General features: G+C 40.1%; 1 pseudogene; it reads left to right on the top strand.

Annotated features, from left to right (window-relative positions):
• Positions 1-14,906: 14,906 nt before the first annotated feature.
• LOC147960592 (uncharacterized) lies at positions 14,907-16,150 on the top strand (annotated as a pseudogene).
• The last annotated feature ends 6,797 nt before the right edge of the window (positions 16,151-22,947 follow it).

Below are 22,947 nucleotides of genomic sequence, written 5' to 3'. Positions count from 1 at the left end.
CAAACCCATTCATATTTTATTTTTGCATTATATCTACTGTATTCAAACTTCTCTATGGCCTAAACCCCCCGAAAGAGTCCATAGATTCATCGAAATAAGAAAATAACACAAAGAAAACATAATCTGTCAAAAACAGAATAGTCTGTAGCAATCTGAAAACTTTGAATACTTATGTAACTCCATAAATTCTGAAAACATAGGACAAAGTCGGCAATTTGTATATCCATCGTGTGTAAAAAAATCAGAATTTTTCGTCGCTTCCGTGATTTTTAAAAATTATTTTACTGGATGCAAAAGTTTCCATTTCCAACCAGATCAAAGCAACTAACGCCCAACATGATCCCAAAGGCCTTGCTTGGCACAAGCACTAATTAAAACTTAAAAAACACAATCACAACAGTAGCATAATTGTGCAAACACTCAAGAACAGAAAGAAAAAGACAAAAATAAATTTTATTCATTGAGTTGCCTCCCAACAAGCGCTATCGTTTTACACCCCTAGCTAGGCATAATGCAAAGATTCAAGTGTTGTCATATTTATTTCTAGATCCATAAGATGCCCTCATGATTGATTCATACGGTGGCCTAATTCTTGTTCCAGGGAAGTGTTCCATACCTTTCCTCAGTGGAAATTTCAATTTAATATGGCCTTCTTTCATATCAATCACGGCACCAATAGTACGTAAGAACGGTCTAGCAAGTATAATTGGACAAGACGGATTGCAATCAATAACAAGAACAAAAAAATATATGTGCACATAATTCCTATTTGCAAGAGTAAGAACATCATTAATTCTCCCCATAGGCTTTTTAATAGTAGAATCCGCCAAGTGCAAATTTAAAGAGCATTCTTTAGTACCGGTAAGACCAAGCACATCACATAAAGATTTCGGAATTGTAGAAACACTAGCACCCAAGTCACACAAAGAAAAACACTCATAATTTTTAATCTTGACTTTGATGGTAGGTTCCATTCATCATGTATTTTTCTAGGAATTGAAATCTCTAATTCCAACTTTTCTTCCAAAATTTTCATCACAGTATCAACAATATGTTTAGTAAAAGATTTATTTTGTTCATAAGCATGGGGTGAATTTATCATGGATTGTAACAAAGAAATACAATCAATCAAAGAGCAATTATCATAATTAATGTCTTTGTAATCCAAAAGAGTGGGCACATCACTAGTTAAAGTTTTGACCTCTCCAAACCCACCTTTATCAATTTTCTCGACAAGATTTTCACCCTCCAAATTATCGGGACGCCTTCTAACTAAAGTTGACTCTTCTTCAGTCCCTTTTTCATCAATCTTAATTTTACTAAACAAAGAATCAATAGAAGAAACACCAATCACTTTAAGATCTTCATCATTTTTATATTCTAACGAGATAGGTTTAGCGTCCATTTGATTTAGTAGGGTAGCTTGTGCATCGGATATTTTGCCTAGCAATCTTTCACCAAAAGCATACTTAGCTTGGAGATTGCAAACTTCTCTACTAATATCATCAAATTGTATTGTTATATCATCTAGCACAATAGAGTGCTCCTTAAGTTCTTCGGTAAAATATTTATTGCGCTCAAATTGTGTAGTCATATAATCCTTAGTACTTTTCTCAATTTCAAGCAAAATATTGGGGTAAGGAACATCATAATATTTTCTTTGAGGCATCATGACCACGCAAACAAGATTGCGCTCAAAAACAGATCTGACGAGAAAAACGATGAACGAAAAAGAGGGCGAATAAAACGACAATTTTTTGTGAATTGGGGGGCAATGAAAACGAGAGGCAAATGGAAAATAATGTAAATTGCATGGACATGAGATTTGTGATTAGGAACCTGGTAGATTTTGATGATGTCTCCCTGGCAACGGCACCAGAAATTCCTTTTGATGCGGCTTGAACTATGTCGTTATTTCCCCAAAGAGAAAGGGATGATGCAGCACTGCTATGGTAGGTATTTCCGTCAGTGATGAGACCAAGGTTATCGAACCAGTAGGAGAACCACGCAAAACTATGTGAACGGTACCTACACACAAAGAACAAATACTTGCAACCCGACGTAAAAGAGGGGTTGTCAATCCCCCCCCCCCCCCCCCGAGTAAAAAATAGGTAAAATTGTAGTAGATTGGATATATAGATCTCGCGGGAACGCGAGATAAAATAAATAACAATAAATTGCAGAAAGGTATTTTTGTATTTTTGGATTAATAAATCTGAAAATAAAAGCAAATAAAAATAGATCTCGAAGGCAAATATGATAAAGAAGAGACCCGAGGGCCGTAGATTTCACTAGTGGCTTCTCTCGAGAAAAATTGCATATGACGGGTAAACAAATTACTGTTCGGAAATTGGTAGAACTTCAAATAATCATGATGATATCCAGACAATGATCATTATATAGGCATCACGTCCAAAATTAGTAGACCGACTCCTGCCCGCATCTACTACTATTACTCCACACATCGACCGATGTCCAACATGCATCTAGTGTATTAAGTTCATGGAGAAATGGAGTAATGCAATAAGAATGATGCCATGATGTAGACAAGATCTATTCATGTAGGAATAGACCCCATATTTTTATCCTTAATAGCAACTATACATATGTGTCATTTCCCCTTCTGTCACTGGGATTGAGCACCATAAGATCAAATCCATCACAAAGCACCTCTTCCCATGGCAAGAAAAATCGATCTAGTCGGTCTAACTAAACCAAAGATTCGAAGAAGAAATATGAGGCTGTAAGTAATCATGTGTATAAGAGATCAAAAGACTCAAATAACTTTCATTGATAAAAACATAGATCTAATTGTAAACTCAAAGTTCATCGGATCCCAACAAACACACCGCAAAAAGAGTTACATCAAATAGATCTCCAAGAGACCATTGTATTGAGAATAAAAAGAGAGAGAGGAAGCCATCTAGCTACTAACTACGGACCCGTGGGTCTACAATGAACTACTCACGCATCATCAGAGAGGCCCCAATGAGGATGATGAACCCCTCCATGCCGGTATCTAGATTGGATCTGTGGTTTCTGGAACTTGCGACAGCTGGAATTGATTTTCACCGTCTCTCCTAGGGTTTCTGGAATATTGGGGTATTTATAGAGCAAAGAGGTGGTGAGGGAGGCGGCCATGGTGGGCACAACCCACCAGGGCGCGCCTAGGCGGGTTGTGCTCCCTTGGGAGCCCCCTCTGGTTCTTCCTTGGCCCAACTTGTGTCTTCTGGTCCAAAAAAATCTCCAAAAAGTTCCGCTGCATTTGGACTCCGTTTGGTATTGATTTGCTGCAAAGTAAAAAACAAGAAAAAAACAACAACTGGCACTGGTCACTATGTCAATAGGTTAGTCCTAAAAAATGATATAAAGTTGCTATAAAATGATTGTAAAACATCCAAGAATGATAATATGACAGCATGGAACAATCAAAAATTATATATATACGTTGGAGACGTATCAACAAGGAGACTCCTGAGGTGGAGAACGGGGCTGGCAACAAGCGGAGGCGGGTCGAGCAAGAACTGCAAGTGACTCCAGCAGGCCTAGACTTCATCAGCAGCCTGCCCGATGATATGTTGACAGTCATTATCGCCCTCCTCCCAATCAAATATGGGGCACGGACAATCATCCTTTCCTGGCACTGGCGCCCCCTATGGAACTCCACCCCTCTCGACTTCATCGACACCCACGAGCTCTGCCATGGCTATTGCAAAAGCTTGGATGCGTTCTCCAAGATCCTCGGCAATCACCCTGGCCTAGCCAGAGGCCTTAGCATGGGCAAGTTCCATTCCAACGGTAAGGACCGAGCCAAACTTGACGACTGGTTCTGTTCCCCCACCGTAGATCAACTCGAGGAGCTCACTTTTGATGATGGGCATGTGCTCTCGCTTCCAACGTCCGCGCTCCGCCTCGTGCCCACGCTGCACGTCACCAAGTTCAGGAACTACCATCGCCCCTTAATGATGCACCCGCTCTTATTCTACCATGACTGAAGCACCTCGAGCTCATCGCCATCTGCCTCCCAAATGGTGACATGGAGCGCCTGCTCCATGGCTGTACTGCACTCGAGTACCTTCGTGTTCAGGAGATCAATGGGTTGAGTAGCTTCCACATCACCTCCATGACTCTCCGGACTATTTATGTGCATTGCTAGTGCGGCAAGAAGACATCACAAGATGTGTACCACGGTATGGTCATCGAGGAGACACCTTCGCTTTAGAGATTACTTGTAGTTGATCAAGAAAGTCCAACAAGAATCAATGTCATTTTTGCGCCAAAATTGACAGTGGTGGGCTACTCGTCTGACAAATCCTCTGGACTTGTTATTGGATCCACACCCGTTCAGGTACAACAGTCGCCTTCTACCTCTCCTTCTAGAAATTAACATTATTTCTAATTTTGAAGATGATTCCAACAAGGTTGACCCCGAAATTGCGCACAGTGAAGGTCTTGGCACTAGAATCTATCGGCCCTAACCTGGAGCAAGTCTTCACTTTCCTGAGATGCTTTTCGTACTTGGAGAAGCTACATATCAAGGTGATGTTCCTTTCCTGTTAAATGTTAACCATAAGGGAGTTCAATCTGTGACACCTTTTTCCAAGTTTACAATGACATTGTACTACGATTTCTGAAGGATTTTTTGGAGGATTTCAGTACATACATGTCCCCCCATATTGGTTGCTTGATCCATATGGTTACAATCCATAAGCATTTCTCCTTTGGATTCATCTGTACTAGTTTTTGGAAAGTTATGGAAGGAGACCCATCATTTTGCAATGAAAACAACACAACATATAAAACTCTGGACAATTTCGAAATCAGGCCAAGCGTCTTAATAGATATGCAAAAAAATTCATTATTGGCCCTAAGGGAACTTCTCATCCACTCCAACCTCTTGTGATGAAGGCTACAATTTTCTAGATTGTAATCAAATGCCCATGTTAATCATGTCGGATCGAAGATGGCATGTTAGTGCATTTTACAGATCCTGCAAACCAAATAGGCCTATAGTAGTGTTTAAAACTACATGTAGGCACTAACATGTTTTCTTCTTTTGCAGATAAGATTAGGCCCGGCGATGGATAATGTGATACAATATAACAATCACATCGAATGCCTAGATCTGCATCACTTAGAAATTACTTTGGACTCCTACCAAGGGACCTTACCGGAGATTATATTCACTAGGTTGTTTGTTGTCAGATCAAGGGTGCTAAAGGTAATGAGGTTTGCCGTACATTTATTTCACAAAAATGAATGGATTGTTGATCAGCATCGGCGGCTGCGGCAGAATGGAATAGGCTCCATCTACCTCTTGAGCATGTGTTGGTTTTCCCTTGAAGATGAAAGGGTGATGCAGCAAAGCACCATAAGTATTTCCCTGAGTTTTTGAGAACCAAGGTATCAATCCAGTAGGAGACCACGCGCGAGTCACCTCGTACCTACACAAATAAATAAGAACCTCACAACCAATGCGATAATGGGGTTGGTTGTCAATCCCGTCACGGCCACTTGCAAGAGTGAGATCTGATAGAGATAATAATAATAATAAGATAAATATTTTTGGTATTTTTATGATATAATTTGAAAGTAAAGATTGCAAAATAAGATAGATTGGAAACTTGTACGATGGAAAATAGACCTGGGGGCCATAGTTTTTACTAGTGGCTTCTCTCAAGATAGCATAAGTATTACGGTGGGTAAACAAATTGTCGAGCAATTGATAGAATTGAGCATAGTTATGAGAATATCTAGGTATGATCATGTATATAGGCATCACGTCCATGACAAGTAGACCGACTCCTGCCTGCATCTACTACTATTACTCCAGACATCGACCGCTATCCAGCACGCATCTAGAGTATTAATTTCATAAGAATGGAGTAACGCTTTAAGCAAGATGACATGATGTAGAGGGATAAACTCATGCAATATCGTATAAACCCCATCTTTTTATCCTCGATGGCAACAATACAATACATGTCGTTTCCCCTACTGTCACTAGGATCGAGCACCGCAAGATTGAACCCAAAGCTAAGCACTTCTCCCATTGCAAGAAAGATCAATCTAGTAGGCCAAAGCAAACTGATAATTCAAAGAGACTTGCAAACATAACCAATCATACATAAAAGAATTGAGAAAAGATTCAAATATTGTTCATAGATAATCTTGCTCATAAACCCACAAATCATCGGATTTTGACAAACACACCGCAAAATAAGATTACATCGAATAGATCTCCAAGAGAATCGAGGAGAACTTTGTATTGAGATCCAAAGAGAGAGAAGAAGCCATATAGCTAATAACTATGGACCCGAAGGTCTAAGGTAAACTATTCACGTATCATCGGAGGGGCTATGGTGATGATGTAGAAGCCCTCCATGATCAATGCCCCCTCCGGTGGAGTGCCGAAAAATGCCCCAAGATGGGATCTCATGGGTACAGAAGGTTGCGGCAGTGGAATTAGGTTTTCGTGGTGCTCTCTGATGTTTTCAGGGTACGTAGGTATATATAGGAGGAAGAAGTAGGTCGGTGGAGCCACGAGGGGCCCACGAGGGTGGAGGGCGCGCCCAGGGGGTAGGCGCGCCCCCTGCCTCGTGGCCTCCTCGTTGATTGCTTGACGTCCACTCCAAGTCCTCTTGATCACGTTTGTTCCAAAAATCACGCTCCCAAAGGTTTCATTCCGTTTGGACTCCATTTGATATTCCTTTTCTGCGAAACACTGAAATAGGCAAAAAAACAACAATTTAGGCTGGGCCTCCGGTTAATAGGTTAGTCCAGAAATAATATAAAAGTGTATAAATAAGCCCATTAAACATCCAAAACAAAATATATAATAGCATGGAACAATCAAAAATTATAGATACGTTGGAGATGTATCAGCATCCCCAAGCTTAATTCCTGCTCGTCCTTGAGTAGGTAAATGATAAAAACAGAATTTTTTATGTGGAATGCTTCCTAACATATTTCTCGATGTAATTTTCTTTATTGTGGCATGAATATTCAGATCCGAAAGATTCAAGATAAAAGTTTAATATTGACATAAAAATAATAATACTTCAAGCATACTAACTAAGCAATCATGTCTTCTCAAAATAACATGGCCAAAGAAAGTTATCCCTACAAAATCATATAGTCTGGCTATGCTCTATCTTCATCACACAAAATATTAAATCATCCACAACCCCAATGGCAAGCCAAGCAATTGTTTCATACTTTTGATGTTCTCAAACTTTTTGAACTCTCACATCAACTAGGTGTATCAATGGGCTATGGAGATGCCCATCAATAGATATCAATGTGAGTGAGTAGGGATTGCCATGCAACGGATGCACTAGAGCTATAAGTGTATGAAAGCTCAAAAAAAGAAACTAAGTGGCTATGCATCCAACTTGCTTGCTCACGAAGACCTAGGGAAATTTGAGGAAGCCCATCATTGGAATATACAAGACAAGTTCTATAATGTAAAATTCCCACTAGTTTATGAAAGTGACAACATAGGAGACTCTCTATCATGAAGATCATGGTGCTACTTTGAATCACAAGTGTGGAAAAAGGATAGTAACATTGTCCCTTCTCTCTTTTTCTCTCATTTTTTTAATTTGGGCCTTCTTTTTTCTTTTGGCCTCTTCTCTTTTTTCTCGTTCAGAGTCTCATCCCGACTTTTGGGGGAATCGTAGTCTCCATCATCCTTTTCTCACTGGGACAATGCTCTAATAATGATGATCATCACACTTCTTTTACTTACAACTCAAGAATTACAACTCAATACTTAGAACAAAATATGACTCTATGTGAATGCCTCCGGCGGTGTACCGAGATATGCAATGAATCAAGAGTGACATGTATGAAAAAATTATGAAAGGTGGCTTTGCCACAAATACGATGTCAACTACATGATCATGCATGGCAATATGACAACGATAAAGCGTGTCATAACAAACGGAACGGTGGAAGGTTTGCATGGCAATATATCTCAGAATGGCTATGGAAATGCCATAATAGGTAGGTATGGTGGCTGTTTTCAGGAAGGTATATGGTGGGTGTATGATACCGGCGAAAAGTGCGCAGTAATAGAGAGGCTAGCAAATGTGGAAGGGTGAGGGTGCGTATAATCCATGGACTCAAAATTAGTCATAAAGAACTCACATACTTATTGCAAAAATCTATTAGTTATTGAAACAAAGTACAACGCGCATGCTCCTAGGGGGATAGATTGGTAGGAAAAGACCATCGCTCGTCCCCGACCGCCACTCATAAGGAAGACAATCAATAAATAAATCATGCTCGGACTTCATCACATGGTTAACCATACATGCATGCCACGAGAATCACAAACTTCAACAAAAGTATTTCTCAAATTCACAACTACTCAACTAGCATGACTCTAATATCACCATCTCCGTATCTCAAAACAATTATCAAGTATCAAACTTCTCATAGTATTCAATGCACTTATATGAAAGTTTTTATTATTCCTAAAAGAAAATTACCATGCTGTTTTAAAGGACTCTCAAAATAATATAAGTGAAGCATCAGAGATCAATTATTTCTATAAAATAAAACCACCACCGTGCTCTAAAAGATATAAGTGAAGCACTAGAGCAAAAACTATATAGCTCAAAAGATATAAGTGAAGCACATATAGTATTCTAATAAATTCCGATTCATGTGTGTCTCTCTCAAAAGGTGTGTACAGCAAGGATGACTGTGATAAACTAAAAGGCAAAGACTCAAATCATACAAGACGCTCCAAGAGAAACACATATCATGTGGTGAATAAAAATATAGCTCCAAGTAAAGTTACCGATGAACGAAGACAAAAGAGGGGATGCCTTCCGGGGCATCCCCAAGCTTAGGATTTTTGGTGTCCTTGGATTTACCTTGGGATTACTTGGGCATCCCCAAGATTAGGCTCTTGCCACTCCTTGTTCCATAATCCATCAAATCTTTACACAAAACTTGAAACTTCACAACACAAAACTTAACAGAAAATCTCGTGATCTCCGTTAGCGAAAGAAAACAAAACACCACTTCAAGGTACTGTAATGAACTCATTCTTTATTTATATTGGTGTTAAACCTACTGTATTCCAACTTTTATATGGTTTATAAACTCCATTACTAGCCATAGATTCATCGAAATAAGCAAACAACACACGAAATACAGAATCTGTCAAAAACAGAACAGTCTGTAGTAATATGTAACTAACGCAAACTTCTGGAACCCCAAAAATTCTAAAATAAATTTATGGACGTGAGGAATTTATCTTTTAATCATCTTCAAAAATAATTAACTAAATATCACTCTCCAATAAAAAATGGCAGCAATTCTCGCGAGCGCTAAAGTTTCTGTTTTTTACCGCAAGATCAAAAAGACTTTCACCAAGTCTTCCCAACGGTTCTACTTGGCACAAACACTAATTAAACACAAAAAACACAACCAAAACATAGTCTAGATAAATTATTTATTACTAAACAGGAACAAAAAGCAAGGAATAAAAATAAAATTGGGTTGCCTCCCAACAAGCGCTATCGTTTAACGCCCCTAGCTAGGCATAAAAGTGAGGATAGATCTAGGTATTGTCATCTTTGGTAAGCAATCCATAAGTGGCTCTCATAATAGATTCATATGATAATTTAATTTTATTTCTAGGAAAGTGTTCCATGCCTTTCCTTAACGGATATTGGAATCTAATATTCCCTTCCTTCATATCAATAATTGCACCAATCGTTCTAAGGAAAGGTCTACCAAGAATAATAGGACATGAAGGATTGCAATCTATATCAAGAACAATGAAATCTAAGGGCACATAATCCCTATTTGCAAAAATAAGAACATCTTTAATATTTCCCATAGGTTTCTTAATAGTGGAATCCACAAGGTGCAAGTTTAAAGAACAATCATCAAATTCACGGTAACCTAGCAAATCACACAAAGTTTTTGGGATCGTGGAAACACTAGCACCCAAATCACACAAAGCATAGCATTCATGATATTTAATTTTTATTTTAATTGTAGGTTCCCACTCATCATAAAGTTTTCTAGGGATAGAAACTTCCAACTCAAGTTTTTCCTCATAAGATTGCATCAAAGCATCAACGATATGTTTAGTAAAAGCTTTATTTTGACTATAAGCATGAGGAGAATTTAGCACAGATTGCAACAAGGAAATACAATCTATCAAAGAGCAATTATAATAATTAAATTCCTTGAAATCCAAGATAGTGGGTTCATTGCTATCTAAAGTTTTGACCTCTCCAATCCAACTTTTATTAATTTTTGCATCAAGATCTAAAAACTCCGAATCATTGGGACGCCTTCTAACTAAAGTTGAATCATCTCCAGTCCCATCATTATCAAGATTCATATTGCAAAACAAAGATTTAATACGGGACACATCAATAACTTTTAGATCTTCATCATTATTATCATGGAAACTAGAAGAACACGCTTTCACAAAGCAATCTTTTTTGCACGCATCCTAGCGGTTATTTCTTTGCACTCATCAATGGAAATTCTCATGGCTTTGAGAGACTCATTGATATAATTCTTAGGTGGAATAGACCTAAGTTTAAAAGAATCAACATCAAGAGAAATTCTATCCATTTTCCTAGCCAACTCATCAATCTTAAGCAATTTTTCTTCAATCAAAGCATTGAAACTCTTTTGCAAACTAATAAATTCTTTAATACTAGATTCAAAATCAGAGGGCATCTTATTATAATTTCCATAAGAATTGTTGTAGGAATTACCATAATTATTAGAGTAATTACTAGGAAACGGCCTAGAATTAAAATTACCTCTATACGCATTGTTACCAAAATTGTTCCTACCAACAAAATTCACATCCATAGATTCATTATTATTCTCAATCAAAGTAGAAAAAGGCATATCATTAGGATTAGTAGGAGCACTCTTATTTGCAAACAATTTCATAAGGTCATCCGTCATTCCACTCAAAACATTAATCTCTTCAATTCCATGCACCTTTTTACTAGTAGATCTTTCAGTGTGCCATTGAGAATAACTAACCATAATATTATCTAGGAGTTTGGTAGCTTCTCCTAAAGTTATTTCCATAAAAGTGCCTCCCGCTGCCGAATCTAAAAGATTTCTAGAAGAAAAATTCAATTCAGCATAAAAGTTTTGTATAATCATCCAAAGATTCAAACCATGTGTAGGGCAATTACGTATCATTAATTTCATCCTCTCCCAAGATTGTGCAACATGCTCATGATCAAGTTTCTTAAAATTCAGAATATTGTTTCTAAGAGAGATGATTTTAGTGGGAGAAAAATACTTAGAGATAAAAGCATCTTTACACTTATTCCATGAATCAATACTATTTTAGGCAAAGACGAAAACCAAGCTTTAGCATGATCTCTAAGCGAAAATGGAAATAGCTTAAGTTTAACAATATCATTATCCACATCTTTCTTCTTTTGCATATCACACAAATCAATAAAAAAATTTAGATGGGTAGCGGCATCTTCAGTAGGAAGGCTAGAAAACGGATCTTTCATGACAAGATTCAGCAAAGCAGTATTAATTTCACAAGATTCAGCATCGGTAAGAGGAGCAATCGGAGTGCTAATAAAATCATTATTGTTGGTATTGGCAAAGTCACACAATTTAGTATTATCTTGAGCCATCGTGACAAGCAAGCAATCCAACACACAAGCAAACAAGAAACAAGCAAAAGAGGCAAACTGGAAAAGAGAAGGGGAACAGAAAAAGAGAGCGAGTAAAACGGCAAGGGTGAAGTGGGGGAGAGGAAAACAAGAGGCAAATGGCAAATAATGTAATGTGAAGGATAAGAGTTGTGGTGGGTACTTGGTATGTCTTGACTTGGCGTAGATCTCCCCGGCAACGGCGCCAGAAATCCTTCTTCCTACCTCTTGAGCATGCATTGGTTTTCCCTTGAAGTGGAAAGGGTGATGCGGCAAAGCAACGTAAGTATTTCCCTTAGTTTTTGAGAACCAAGGTATTAATCCAGTAGGAGACCACGCGCGAGTCACCTCGTACCTACAAAAACAAATAAGAACCTCGCAACCAACACGATAAAGGGGTTGTCAATCCCTTCACGGCCACTTGCAAGAGTGAGATCTGACAGAGATAATAATAATAAGATAAATATTGTTGGTATTTTTATGATATAGATTGAAAGTAAAGATTGCAAATAAGATAGATTGGAAACTTGTATGATGGAAAATAGACCCGAGGCCATAGGTTTCACTATGGCTTCTCTCAAGATAGCATAAGTATTATGGTGGGTAAACAAATTACTGTCGAGCAATTGATAGAATTGAGCATAGTTATGAGAATATCTAGGTATGGTCATGTATATAGGAATCACGTCCGTGACAAGTAGACCGACTCCTGCCTGCATCTACTACTATTACTCCACACATCGACCTCTATCCAGCATGCATCTAGAGTATTAAGTTCATAAGAACGGAGTAACACTTTAAGCAAGATGACATGATGTAGAGGGATAAACTCATGCAATATCATATAAACTCCATCTTTTTATCCTTGATGGCAACAATAAAATACGTGGCGTTTCCCCTACTGTCACTGGGATTGAGCACCGCAAGATTGAATGCAAAGCTAAGCACTTCTCCCATTGCAAGAAAGATCAATCTAGTAGGCCAAACCAAACTTATAATTCGAAGAGACTTGCAAATATAACCAATCATACATAAAAGAATTCAAAGAAGATTCAAATATTGTTCATAGATAGTCTCTATCATAAACCCACAATTCATCGGATCTCGACAAACACACCGCAAAATAAGATTACATCGAATAGATCTCCAAGAGAATCGAGGAGAACTTTGTATTGAGATCCAAAGAGATAGAAGAATCCATCTAGCTAATAACTATGGACCTGAAGGTCTGAGGTAAACTACTCAAACATCATCGGAGGGGCTATGATGTTGATGTAGAAGCCCTCTGTGATCAATGCCCGCTCCGGCGGAGTGCCGGAAAATGCCCCAAGATGGGATCTCACGGGTATAGAAGGTTGCGGCAGTGGAATTAGGTTTTCGTGGTGCTCTTTGATGTTTTCAGGGTACGTAGGTATATATAGGAGGAAGAAGTAGGTCGGTGGAGCCACGAGGGGCCCACGAGGGTGGAGGGTGCGCCCCTGCCTCGGGGCCTCCTCGTTGATTGCTTGACGTCCACTCCAAGTCCTCTGGATCATGTTTGTTCCAAAAATCACGCTCCCGAAGGTTTCATTCTGTTTGGAATCTGTTTGATATTCCTTTTCTGCGAAACACTGAAATAGGCAAAAAATAGCAATTTGGGTTGGGCCTCTGGTTAATAGGTTAGTCCCAAAATAATATAAAAGTGTGTAAATAAGCCCATTAAACATCCAAAACAGAATATATAATAGCATGGAACAATAAAAAATTATAGATACGTTGGAGACATATCAGCTCCAAAAATGCTGAATTTCATTTTGGAACTTTAGATGACAGAGTAATCGGAAGTCATTGTGTCAACCCCATACATGACTTCTCAATGGATGGCCCCTTTGCAAAAATTATGAGGTTTCGAAACCAGACTTACAAGTGGTAATATTAGTTTGAACATCTCTGATATCCATATTCAGTGGATCAGCACAAACGTTTGCAGCTGATGAGCTGAACTTCATTTCTAATATCAGTTTGAATCTTGTCATCTCAAATTTGAGCCACATAACTCTGGGATTTGAACCTTATAATATTTCGAGCTTTTGTGGTAGAGAGAAGTCCATATTACCCCCTTAAACTTGTCTCATAGTTCAGTCTACAACCCTTAACTTTACTTTGGTTCAAATTACAACCTCAAACTATGAGAACCATTCACAATGCAACCTTCGCACAAGTCGACTTGATTTAGCACCGGTTTTTTCTGCCGCATGGTGGATTTTCTCGTCTCCTTGCCACGTAAGCTCTCTAGTCAGCTAGTCACGCAAGGGTTTCTCGAGGTATCGTTCGCACGTCGATCAACCTGGGTCTCCGCGCCGCCGCCGCCGCCGCATCCATCCAGGTCTCCGCCGTCACTACCGCCGCGTGTCCCCTCAATCTCCTCCCCTGTGCGTCATGCCCTTCTGCCACTAGGGTCAGCCGCCGGTCATCGCAGGCAGCCGGTGGCGCTGTCCCGTCCCCTCATTCGTCGCTAGAGGGTGATCTTTCTGCTCGTGTCTTGCTTTGCATGTATGTTGATTTCTTTCATCTGACTTGTAGGGTGCATGCGTACATAATGGAAGGACTCTCTAGTTGACGCAGTGGAGTACATGGACCCGACAGTATTCATTGTCACAAGGCAGGTTACGTGCTTGCATGTACGCACATGCTATGGAATGAAACAAACGTACTACTAGTTTATTGATTACTAGTCTTATTACTTGCTAAGCACCAAAGTGGTTTTATTACTGGCTAAGCATCTAACTAGTACAGAAGCATATAAATGATTTGAGGTTAGTATAGGATAGAAACAACATCAAGTTTGAAGTTTGGATGCAGACAATTTCTTTAAAAGTGTACCATTTGAAGGAAGTGTGACCCTATAACCTGCACTGAACTTGTTTTAGCTTGCCGTGCTTTTATTACATTACTTATTTTTGAATTACTACATTTATTTTTGGCAGGTGCTAGATGTCAATGAAGGACTATTTGACGGTTCGATTCCACTTCGACGGAAAATTTATGAATGATGGGCAATTATTGGATTATGTGGGAGGGGAAGAAGCTTTGTCTATAATTCTCCGCGATAGATGTGGAATGGTAGAGATTCAACGCCACTTGACGCTTCACCACACAATTTTAGATGGAGAAATATTGCATTGGCTGATGCCTGGGAAATGTTTGTTCGGTGGCCTTAGTTGTCTTTGGAATGATGAGGCATGCACGGTAATGTTACAACATATTCCTATTGATGGTGTTGTGGACATATATGTTGAAGAACCAAGAGGAAAAACAGTTGAACCAAATGAGGTAATGAATGATGGATTTAGAGAGGACGAGATAGATGGAATGTTTGCAGATCATGGATATATTGGCATCCCGTTTCCCGAACCAGATTTTGGTGATGGGATGCATGTTGGTGGCAGCAAGGATTGTGAGAATATGTCTTTAGGAGATGTACAAGGAAAGAAAAAATTGGCTGTGCATAGGGAAGCACCAAGTCACACCGTTGAAGCATGTGGAGTTGATTCTGACATTTCTTCCGATGAGTCAGACTATGCTCCGGATGATGACTCTTCTGATGATGATGAGGCAGCAAATATTCACCATAGTTATCAAGAATTCAAGGCTTTAGTGAAGGCTGGTAAAGCTCCTATTCTTGAAGGTGATCTCAAGTTCAATGATGTGCCGCAGAAAATAGAAGCTAACTTGAGTGATGATGATGAATCTTTGGATGAAGATAGTGAAGGTGAGCTTATTCGTAAAGAGTCGAAGTATCCAAGGTTTGATGAAAATGCAAACGTGCCATATTTTGAGCTTGGCATGAAATTTAGTGGCAAACAGGAGTTTAAGCAAGCCATTATCAACTATGGTCTTAATGAGAAGAAATAAATAAAATTTGTGAAGGATGAGGATGACAGAGTAAGGGCAATCTGTAGTTGGCCTTTGTGTCCTTGGGTCTGCTTGTTGAAGAAAACTACCAGGTTCGAGAGTTGGCAAGTAACTTCTTACAAAGATGAGCACATATGCCCTCAGAGAAGAGATAGTAAGTTGGTGACTCAACTAGAATTGCAAACAAGTTGCAAAATTTGATAACGGCAAATCCACAGTGGAGTGTTGCACACCTACAACAGACAGTCCAAGAAGAGATGTTTGCAAATGTGCACATATCAAAGATCAAGAAAGCTAAGGCTATAGTGGTTGCTAGAATGATGGATGCACTATCTAGTGAATACGGCAAAGTGTTTGATTATCAGAACGAGCTACTTAGAAGCAACCCCGGTAGCACCGTGATTGTGAAGCTGCACCCTGACTTTGAAAAGCCAACATTTTACAGATTCTATGTTTGTCTTGAAGCTTGTAGAAAAGGCTTTCTTGCTGGTTGTAGGAAAGTAATTGGACTTGATGGGTGCTTTTTCAAAGGAAGAGCAGGAGAGCTTTTGTGTGCTGTTGGTAGAGATTCCAACAATTAGATTTATCCTATTGCTTGGGCAGCAGTTGATAAGGAGACCAAGGATTCTTGGAATTGGTTTTGTTCTGTATTGTTCAATGATCTGAAGCTAGGAGATGGAGACGGTTGGGTAATAATATCTGATCAACAAAAGGTATTTTCTACTTGATGTTCATGGACATTTGTTTATTTTAGTGATAATTTTATCTTATATGCTAACCTTTTTATCCATCTTTCTTGTCTTAGGGTATTCTTAATGCTGTGCAAAACTGGATTCCGAGGGCAGAGCATCGTAATTGTGCTAGGCACATTTATGCCAATTGGAGAAAGAAATTCAGAGATAAAAAATGGCAGAAACTTTTTTGGGCGTGTGCGAAAGCTCCATGCCCAATGTTGTTCAATCAAGCAAGGGCTTTTTTGGCATAAGAGACGACAGATGGTGCCAAAGCAATGATGGAAAAGGACCCACATCACTGGAGTAGGGCTTGGTTCAAGTTAGGTTCTAACTGTGACTCCGTGGACAATAATATATGTGAATCATTCAATAAGTGGATAGTTCAAGCTAGGTACATGCCCATAATTACCATGCTTGAAGCTATCCGATGCAAGGTGATGGTTAGAATACAAGAGATGAGAACTCAGCTAGATAAGTGGGCGGCCAGTGTCACTATTTGTCCTAACATAACAAAGAAATTGAAGAAGAGCATAAACCAGTCTGCATACTGCCATGCAATCTGGAATGGCAATGATTCTTATGAAGTTAAGCTTCGTGAGCATAGGTTTACTGTTAAACTTGAAGAGAGGACATGTACCTACAGGTATTGGCAACTTTCGGGGCTTCCTTGTTCACATGCTATAGCTTGCATATATTATCATACAAATAGCCTTGATGACTATATTGCAAAGTGCTACCATGTTAAGGAGTTTAGAAAAACCTATGAGCCTTGCCTTCAGCCTGTGGAAGGCATGTCTGCATGGCCAATTTTAGACAGACCTAGGCCAGTGGCACCTGGGCACATTGCAATGCCTGGCAGAAAGAAGAAGTCAAGAACGAAAGAACCAGATGAGAAGCCAGGGAGCAGTAGAGTTAGCAAAGCTGGTACTACCATTCGTTGTGGGAAATGCAAACAGATTGGGCATAATAGAACATCATGTGAGAGGAGAAACGGAGTCATGGCTGGAACATCTAATGTGGTGAGCTCTCATTATTTTCCAATTTACATTCATGTACTATGAGTTGCAACATTTATTAATTTTGTTAGTAGCAGCCTTCACATCAACAACAATCAGCTGCACCAACCACACTCTCTCGGGCTGCACCTAATGTGGTGAGCTCTCAATATCCATTATTTTAAGCATGTATTACGAATTATAATATTTATAACATGTATTAATTATAGCCTCGGGCTGCACCATCCACGTTCCCTCGGGCTGTGCCATCCACACAACCACGAACGACAACCTTCATGGTAAGCTCACACTATTGTTATGCAATATGAACTCTTGGAGATGAACTTGTGATCTCAATTTGACCAATGTTTCTGTAGCCTTCGCAAGAAAGCACGACAACTAGCAGAAAGAGAAAGGCAAGTACCAAACCTATAAGGAATAAGAAGAGAGGACAACAGAACGAGTAGGCATGCTTTTCGGGCTCTAGATGATCTACAATTGATAGTCACGTTGCTTTGTCAACTTGTGATGCTTTACTGTTGTGATATGCCAAACCATTTGCTATTACTTGTTAAACTCTTTTTCCATTCATAATTGTTGTGAACCATACAGACCATGTGTGTCTAGTTTTGATGCTTTCTTCAATTTATGTGAGACTATCACCTTCAGGAACCATATGGACCAAGCTTTTTATTGAGATTGTGCGATGTAGTATTAGAATGTCGACGTACTTACCAAAAACATACAACATACGTCGTTGTGTCGTCGAAATGCTCGGAAATATAAAAGTAGAAGGGAAACCGTACAGAAAATCAAAATAATTTTCAGTAAATCTGGAATCATTAAATTACCAATATAGTGGGAAATTTGACTTATGGTTTGTGAATAATTTATATGTTTAGATTTAAGTTCAAATTTTAACCTCAAAAATCAAACTGCACAAAGAATTCAGAAAACAATTCTAGTAAATTGAAAATAATGCAGTGAACAATCTGGTGAAATTTTATCTAAAATGTGCATACAGTTTGAGTGAAACATACTATTTTTGTTTCAGTTATGAGAAGGGAGAGAGATATGGTGATGTGGCAGAGATGAGAGAGAAATATGATGACATGTAGTGCTGCCTAGCACACAACTAGATTGAAAACACGTCTAAACTGGTTAAATGAGAAGGAGGGGGGTATTGTGACCGGTTTTTATAGTTTAAGGGTGTAATTTGAACCAAAACAAAGTTCAAGGTTGTAGACTGAACCGTGAGACAAGTTTAGGGGGGTAATATGGACTTCTCTCTTTGTGGTACAATCGTTGAAATGGCATCATATAAAACTCGTATATTGGTAGCACTATTTACCTTAATATGCAATGGACTTAGATTTTATAACCATTCTTGAATCTGTTTACCTTGTCGATCTCATAGCACAATATTTGTATAGCTAACTCGACTACGATCTTCGACATTATTGCACACAGTTGGTTTCTTCAACCATGTGTCCTGTAGAGCGCATAATTAATTATCGCACTCGAGTGCCCATCATCACCCTTCTGTGTAACTTTGACCTCGTCACCCACGGGTAAATTTATGGCTGAAGTCATTCCACACACTTCGTTTTTACAAAAGCTTTTTGCCAATAAACGCCCACGATTTGCCTCTTCTAGCCGACGTGTGGCCAAACTAGCCGGGCATGAAGCTTGCACGGTAAACTACACGATAGTGCGGAATAGGCTCACCGACGATACATTTGGCGCCTGTTGTGGACTTGGCACGGCAGATGTCCTAGCGAAGAGTCGTGGAGCCATCGCAACTAGGTCATCTTAAAGGGGTTAATCGGGACAAAGGACACAGAGAGTTTATACTAGTTCGGCCCCTCGTGGTGGAGGTAAAGGCCTACTCCAGTTTGGGATTGTATTACTTGGGTTTCGATTACCAGGGAGCGAATATGCTTGACCTAGCTCTCGATCTCTTGTTTCTTGAGTTAACCCGTATACATAGGTTGATGCCCGGTGGCTTACAGAGTCCCAGCCGGCTCATACACAACATGTCCGGCTCGGTGACTAACTATCCTTCTCTTACAATACAAGTTTTACTTTATGGCGGTTCATCCTCTTGGGCCTCAAGTCGCCTCTGGGTAATGGACCGTCAATAGGCTCGTCATGATCCACCATCTTCAATGTATAAACTATCAGTGGTATGAACCAGCCCCTCCTAGGCGGGTCATACCCAATAGTTATATTCCCAACATTAGGACCCAGGTTGATTTGAACTTGTTCGCATCAATCTTCAATACCTGACTTGTCAAAATTTTGCATCATCTATTTAGTAAATTTTGCTATAACCCGCCATGACGTCAGATCAGAGAATCTTCTTAACCCGCCATGATGTCATTTCGCATTAATTTCGCATGAGGCCCAAAACATCCTAACTGATAGTTATCTTAATGAACATCCCGAAAATGGAGGCGTCTGCATAGCCACATGATGATTTCGGCCTCCTCGATTCTCGCGCATTCCTTGCCTCCGTCCTCTTATAAATAGGGTTGGGGGTCTTTTCCATTCTCCCCCTCTCCTCCTTGTCTTCGTCTTCCTCCTTCACAATACAGTGCACACCCTCAAGCTCCGCTGCCGTCGACCTCCGTCCGCTCTGTCAACTCAGGCTGCTGCATCACCCCAACTGGACTAGAGAATGCCGGCACGCGACCGCTGCCCATCAGCATCCGTAAGTCTTATATCCCCATGCCTCAGATATGCATTAGGGTTTTCTTTGTTCCTCGGTGTTCTTCGACGTTCTTCGTTTTCTCCTTTAGATCAAGTAGCTTTTTGATCTGAATAGGGTATGAAACTCGTGCAGTAGTAGTTTAGCATTCATCTTTATCATCAGAATACCTTCTCTCCATAGAAAATCTCATCGGAGCACACGAACTTTTCTGCTGCCGCCACCTTAGGTTTATAATATACCTCATTTTTTGAGCAGCCGTAGATCCAAAATTATAGCTCCAGTCTGTAAAATATGTTCGTCCGTTACTTGGCAGAATTTTTTCATTGATAGATTTTAAGAATCATAATTACCATGGCGACTTATACCATAAACCATGACCCGCCATACAACATTAGGCCTCGTTTAAGCCGCCATCATATGCCTTCTGGCTTAGCCATGCTTGCTTATTCATCCTTATAATCCGGTTCTCCGGTTTTAGAGTTTACTTCATTTTCTGAACTGCTGTAGATCCATAGCCATTAACTCTTCACGTCTGTTTAAACAATAATTTGTTACCCGCCAGGTGCCTGCCAGTTCACTCATGTCTTGAATCGTCTTATTTAGGCCGTGCACCCCAATCATGACTAAGACATTTACGTCATGTAACTGGATCCCGTTCATCGTCACAGACGAAATGCTTCAAGAATATGTCAAAATCGGCTTTTTACCAGCGAAAAATGTCATTCACTGGCGTGCTCCCAAGCCAGATGAAGTGAGACCTCAGCCGCAGGAGAAAGAAATCATTGTTTTCACTGATCACATGAACCGTGGTTTCTCACCGCCTGGGTCAAAATTCTTTCATGACATTCTGCATTTCTTTCAACTTCATCCTCAAGACATCGGACCCAACTCCGTATGAAATATCTGCAATTTCCAAGTCTTTTGCGAAGTATATCTTCAAGAGGAACCCAGTGTTGAACTCTTCAGAGAGTATTTTTATTTGAACCGCCAGAATGAATTTACTGATGGACCCAACTTAGAACTTGGCAGAATCTCCATTCAGGGGTGGAGAGACGCCATCTTTCCTTATGCTCAGCTTCCAAGCCATCCCAAGGACTGGAATCAGACCTGGTTCTATTGCCAGGATACTTCTCCTGCTGACGAGAATCCTTTGCCGGGTTTCCGCGAACAATGGCTCAGCCAAGGCACCCTCTCCCCGAACGGCTCATGATATCTACTACACAACCTTCTTCTTGTAGACGTTGTTGGGCCTCCAAGTGCAGAGGTTTGTAGGACAGTAGCAAATTTCCCTTAAGTGGATGACCTAAGGTTTATCAATCCGTAGGAGGCGTAGGATGAAGATGGTCTCTCTCAAGAAACCCTGCAACCAAATAACAAAGAGTCTCTTGTGTCCCCAACACACCCAATACAATGGTAAATTGTATAGGTGCACTAGTTCGGCGAAGAGATAGTGAAACAAGTGGTATATGGACAGTACATAAAGGTATTTGTAATCTGAAATAATAAAAACAGCAAGGTAGCAAGTGATAAAAGTGAGCGTAAACGGTATTGCAATGTGTTGAAATAAGGCCTAGGGTTCATACTTTCACTATTGTAAGTTCCCTCAACAATACTAACATAATTGGATCGCATAACTATCCCTCAACATACAACAAAGAGTCACTCCAAAGTCACTAATAGCGGAGAACGAACGAAGAGATTATGGTAGGGTACGAAACCACCTCAAAGTTATTCTTTCCAATCAATCCGTTGGGCTATTCCTATAAGTGTCACAAACAGCCCTAGAGTTCGTACTAGAATAACACCTTAAGACACAAATCAATCAAAACCCTAATGTCACCTAGATACTCCAATGTCACCTCAAGTATCTGTGGGTATGATTATACGATATGCATCACACAATCTCAGATTCATCTATTCAACCAACACATAGAACCTCAAAGAGTGCCCCAAAGATCCTACCGGAGAATCACGACGAAAACATGTGCCAACCCCTATGCATAGGTTCATGGGCGGAACCCGCAAGTTGATCACCAAAACATACATCAAGTGAATCACATGGCATCCCATTGTCACCACAGATACGCATGGCAAGACATACATCAAGTGTTCTCAAATCTTTAAAGACTCAATCCGATAAGATTACTTTAAAGGGGAAACTCAATTCATTACAAGAGAGAAGAGGGGGAGGAGAAACATAAGATCCAACTATAATAGCAAAGCTCGCGATACATCAAGATTGTGCCAAATCAAGAACACGAGAGAGAGAGAGAGATCAAACACATAGCTACTGGTACATACCCTCAGCCCCGAGGGAGAACTACTCCCTCCTCGTCATGGAGAGCACCGGGATGATGAAGATGGCCACCGGACATGGATTGCCCCCTCCGGCAGGGTGCCGGAACGGGTCTAGATTGGTTTTTGGTGGCTACGGAGGCTTCTGGCGGCGGAACTCCCGATCTATCTTTCGTTCTGGAAGTTTTAGGTCACGTCGAGTTATATAGGTGCAGGAAGTACATCAGGGGAGCCACGAGGGCCCCACGAGACAGGGGGCGCGCCCTAGGGGGATGGGCACGCCCCCCACCCTTGTGGGCAGCTCTCGTATCTTCTGACATGGGGTCCAAGTCCATCAGGTGTGTTTCCTTCCAAAAATAACTTCTCCAGTTGATTTTGTTCCGTTTTGACTCCATCTGATATTCCTTTTCTTCAAAACACTGAAAAAGTCATAAAACAGCAAATCTGGGCTGGGCCTCCGGTTAATAGGTTAGTCCCAAAAGTAATATAAAAGTGGATAATAAAGCCCAATATTGCCCAAAACAGTAGATAATATGGCATGGAGCAATCAAAAATTATAGATACGTTGGAGATGTATCAGCTCAGCACTGCTAAAAGAGCCAAACTTATGCATGTCTTTTCAAAGGTTAGAGCTTTATTGG

The sequence above is a fragment of the Triticum urartu genome, chromosome 7A, assembly GCF_056163025.1.
Source record: "Triticum urartu cultivar PI428250 chromosome 7A, HENAU_Tu73, whole genome shotgun sequence".
NCBI classification, from domain to species: domain Eukaryota; kingdom Viridiplantae; phylum Streptophyta; class Magnoliopsida; order Poales; family Poaceae; genus Triticum; species Triticum urartu.
Note: the sequence above shows the minus strand (reverse complement) of the source record. Positions and strands in the feature narration are given on the sequence as shown.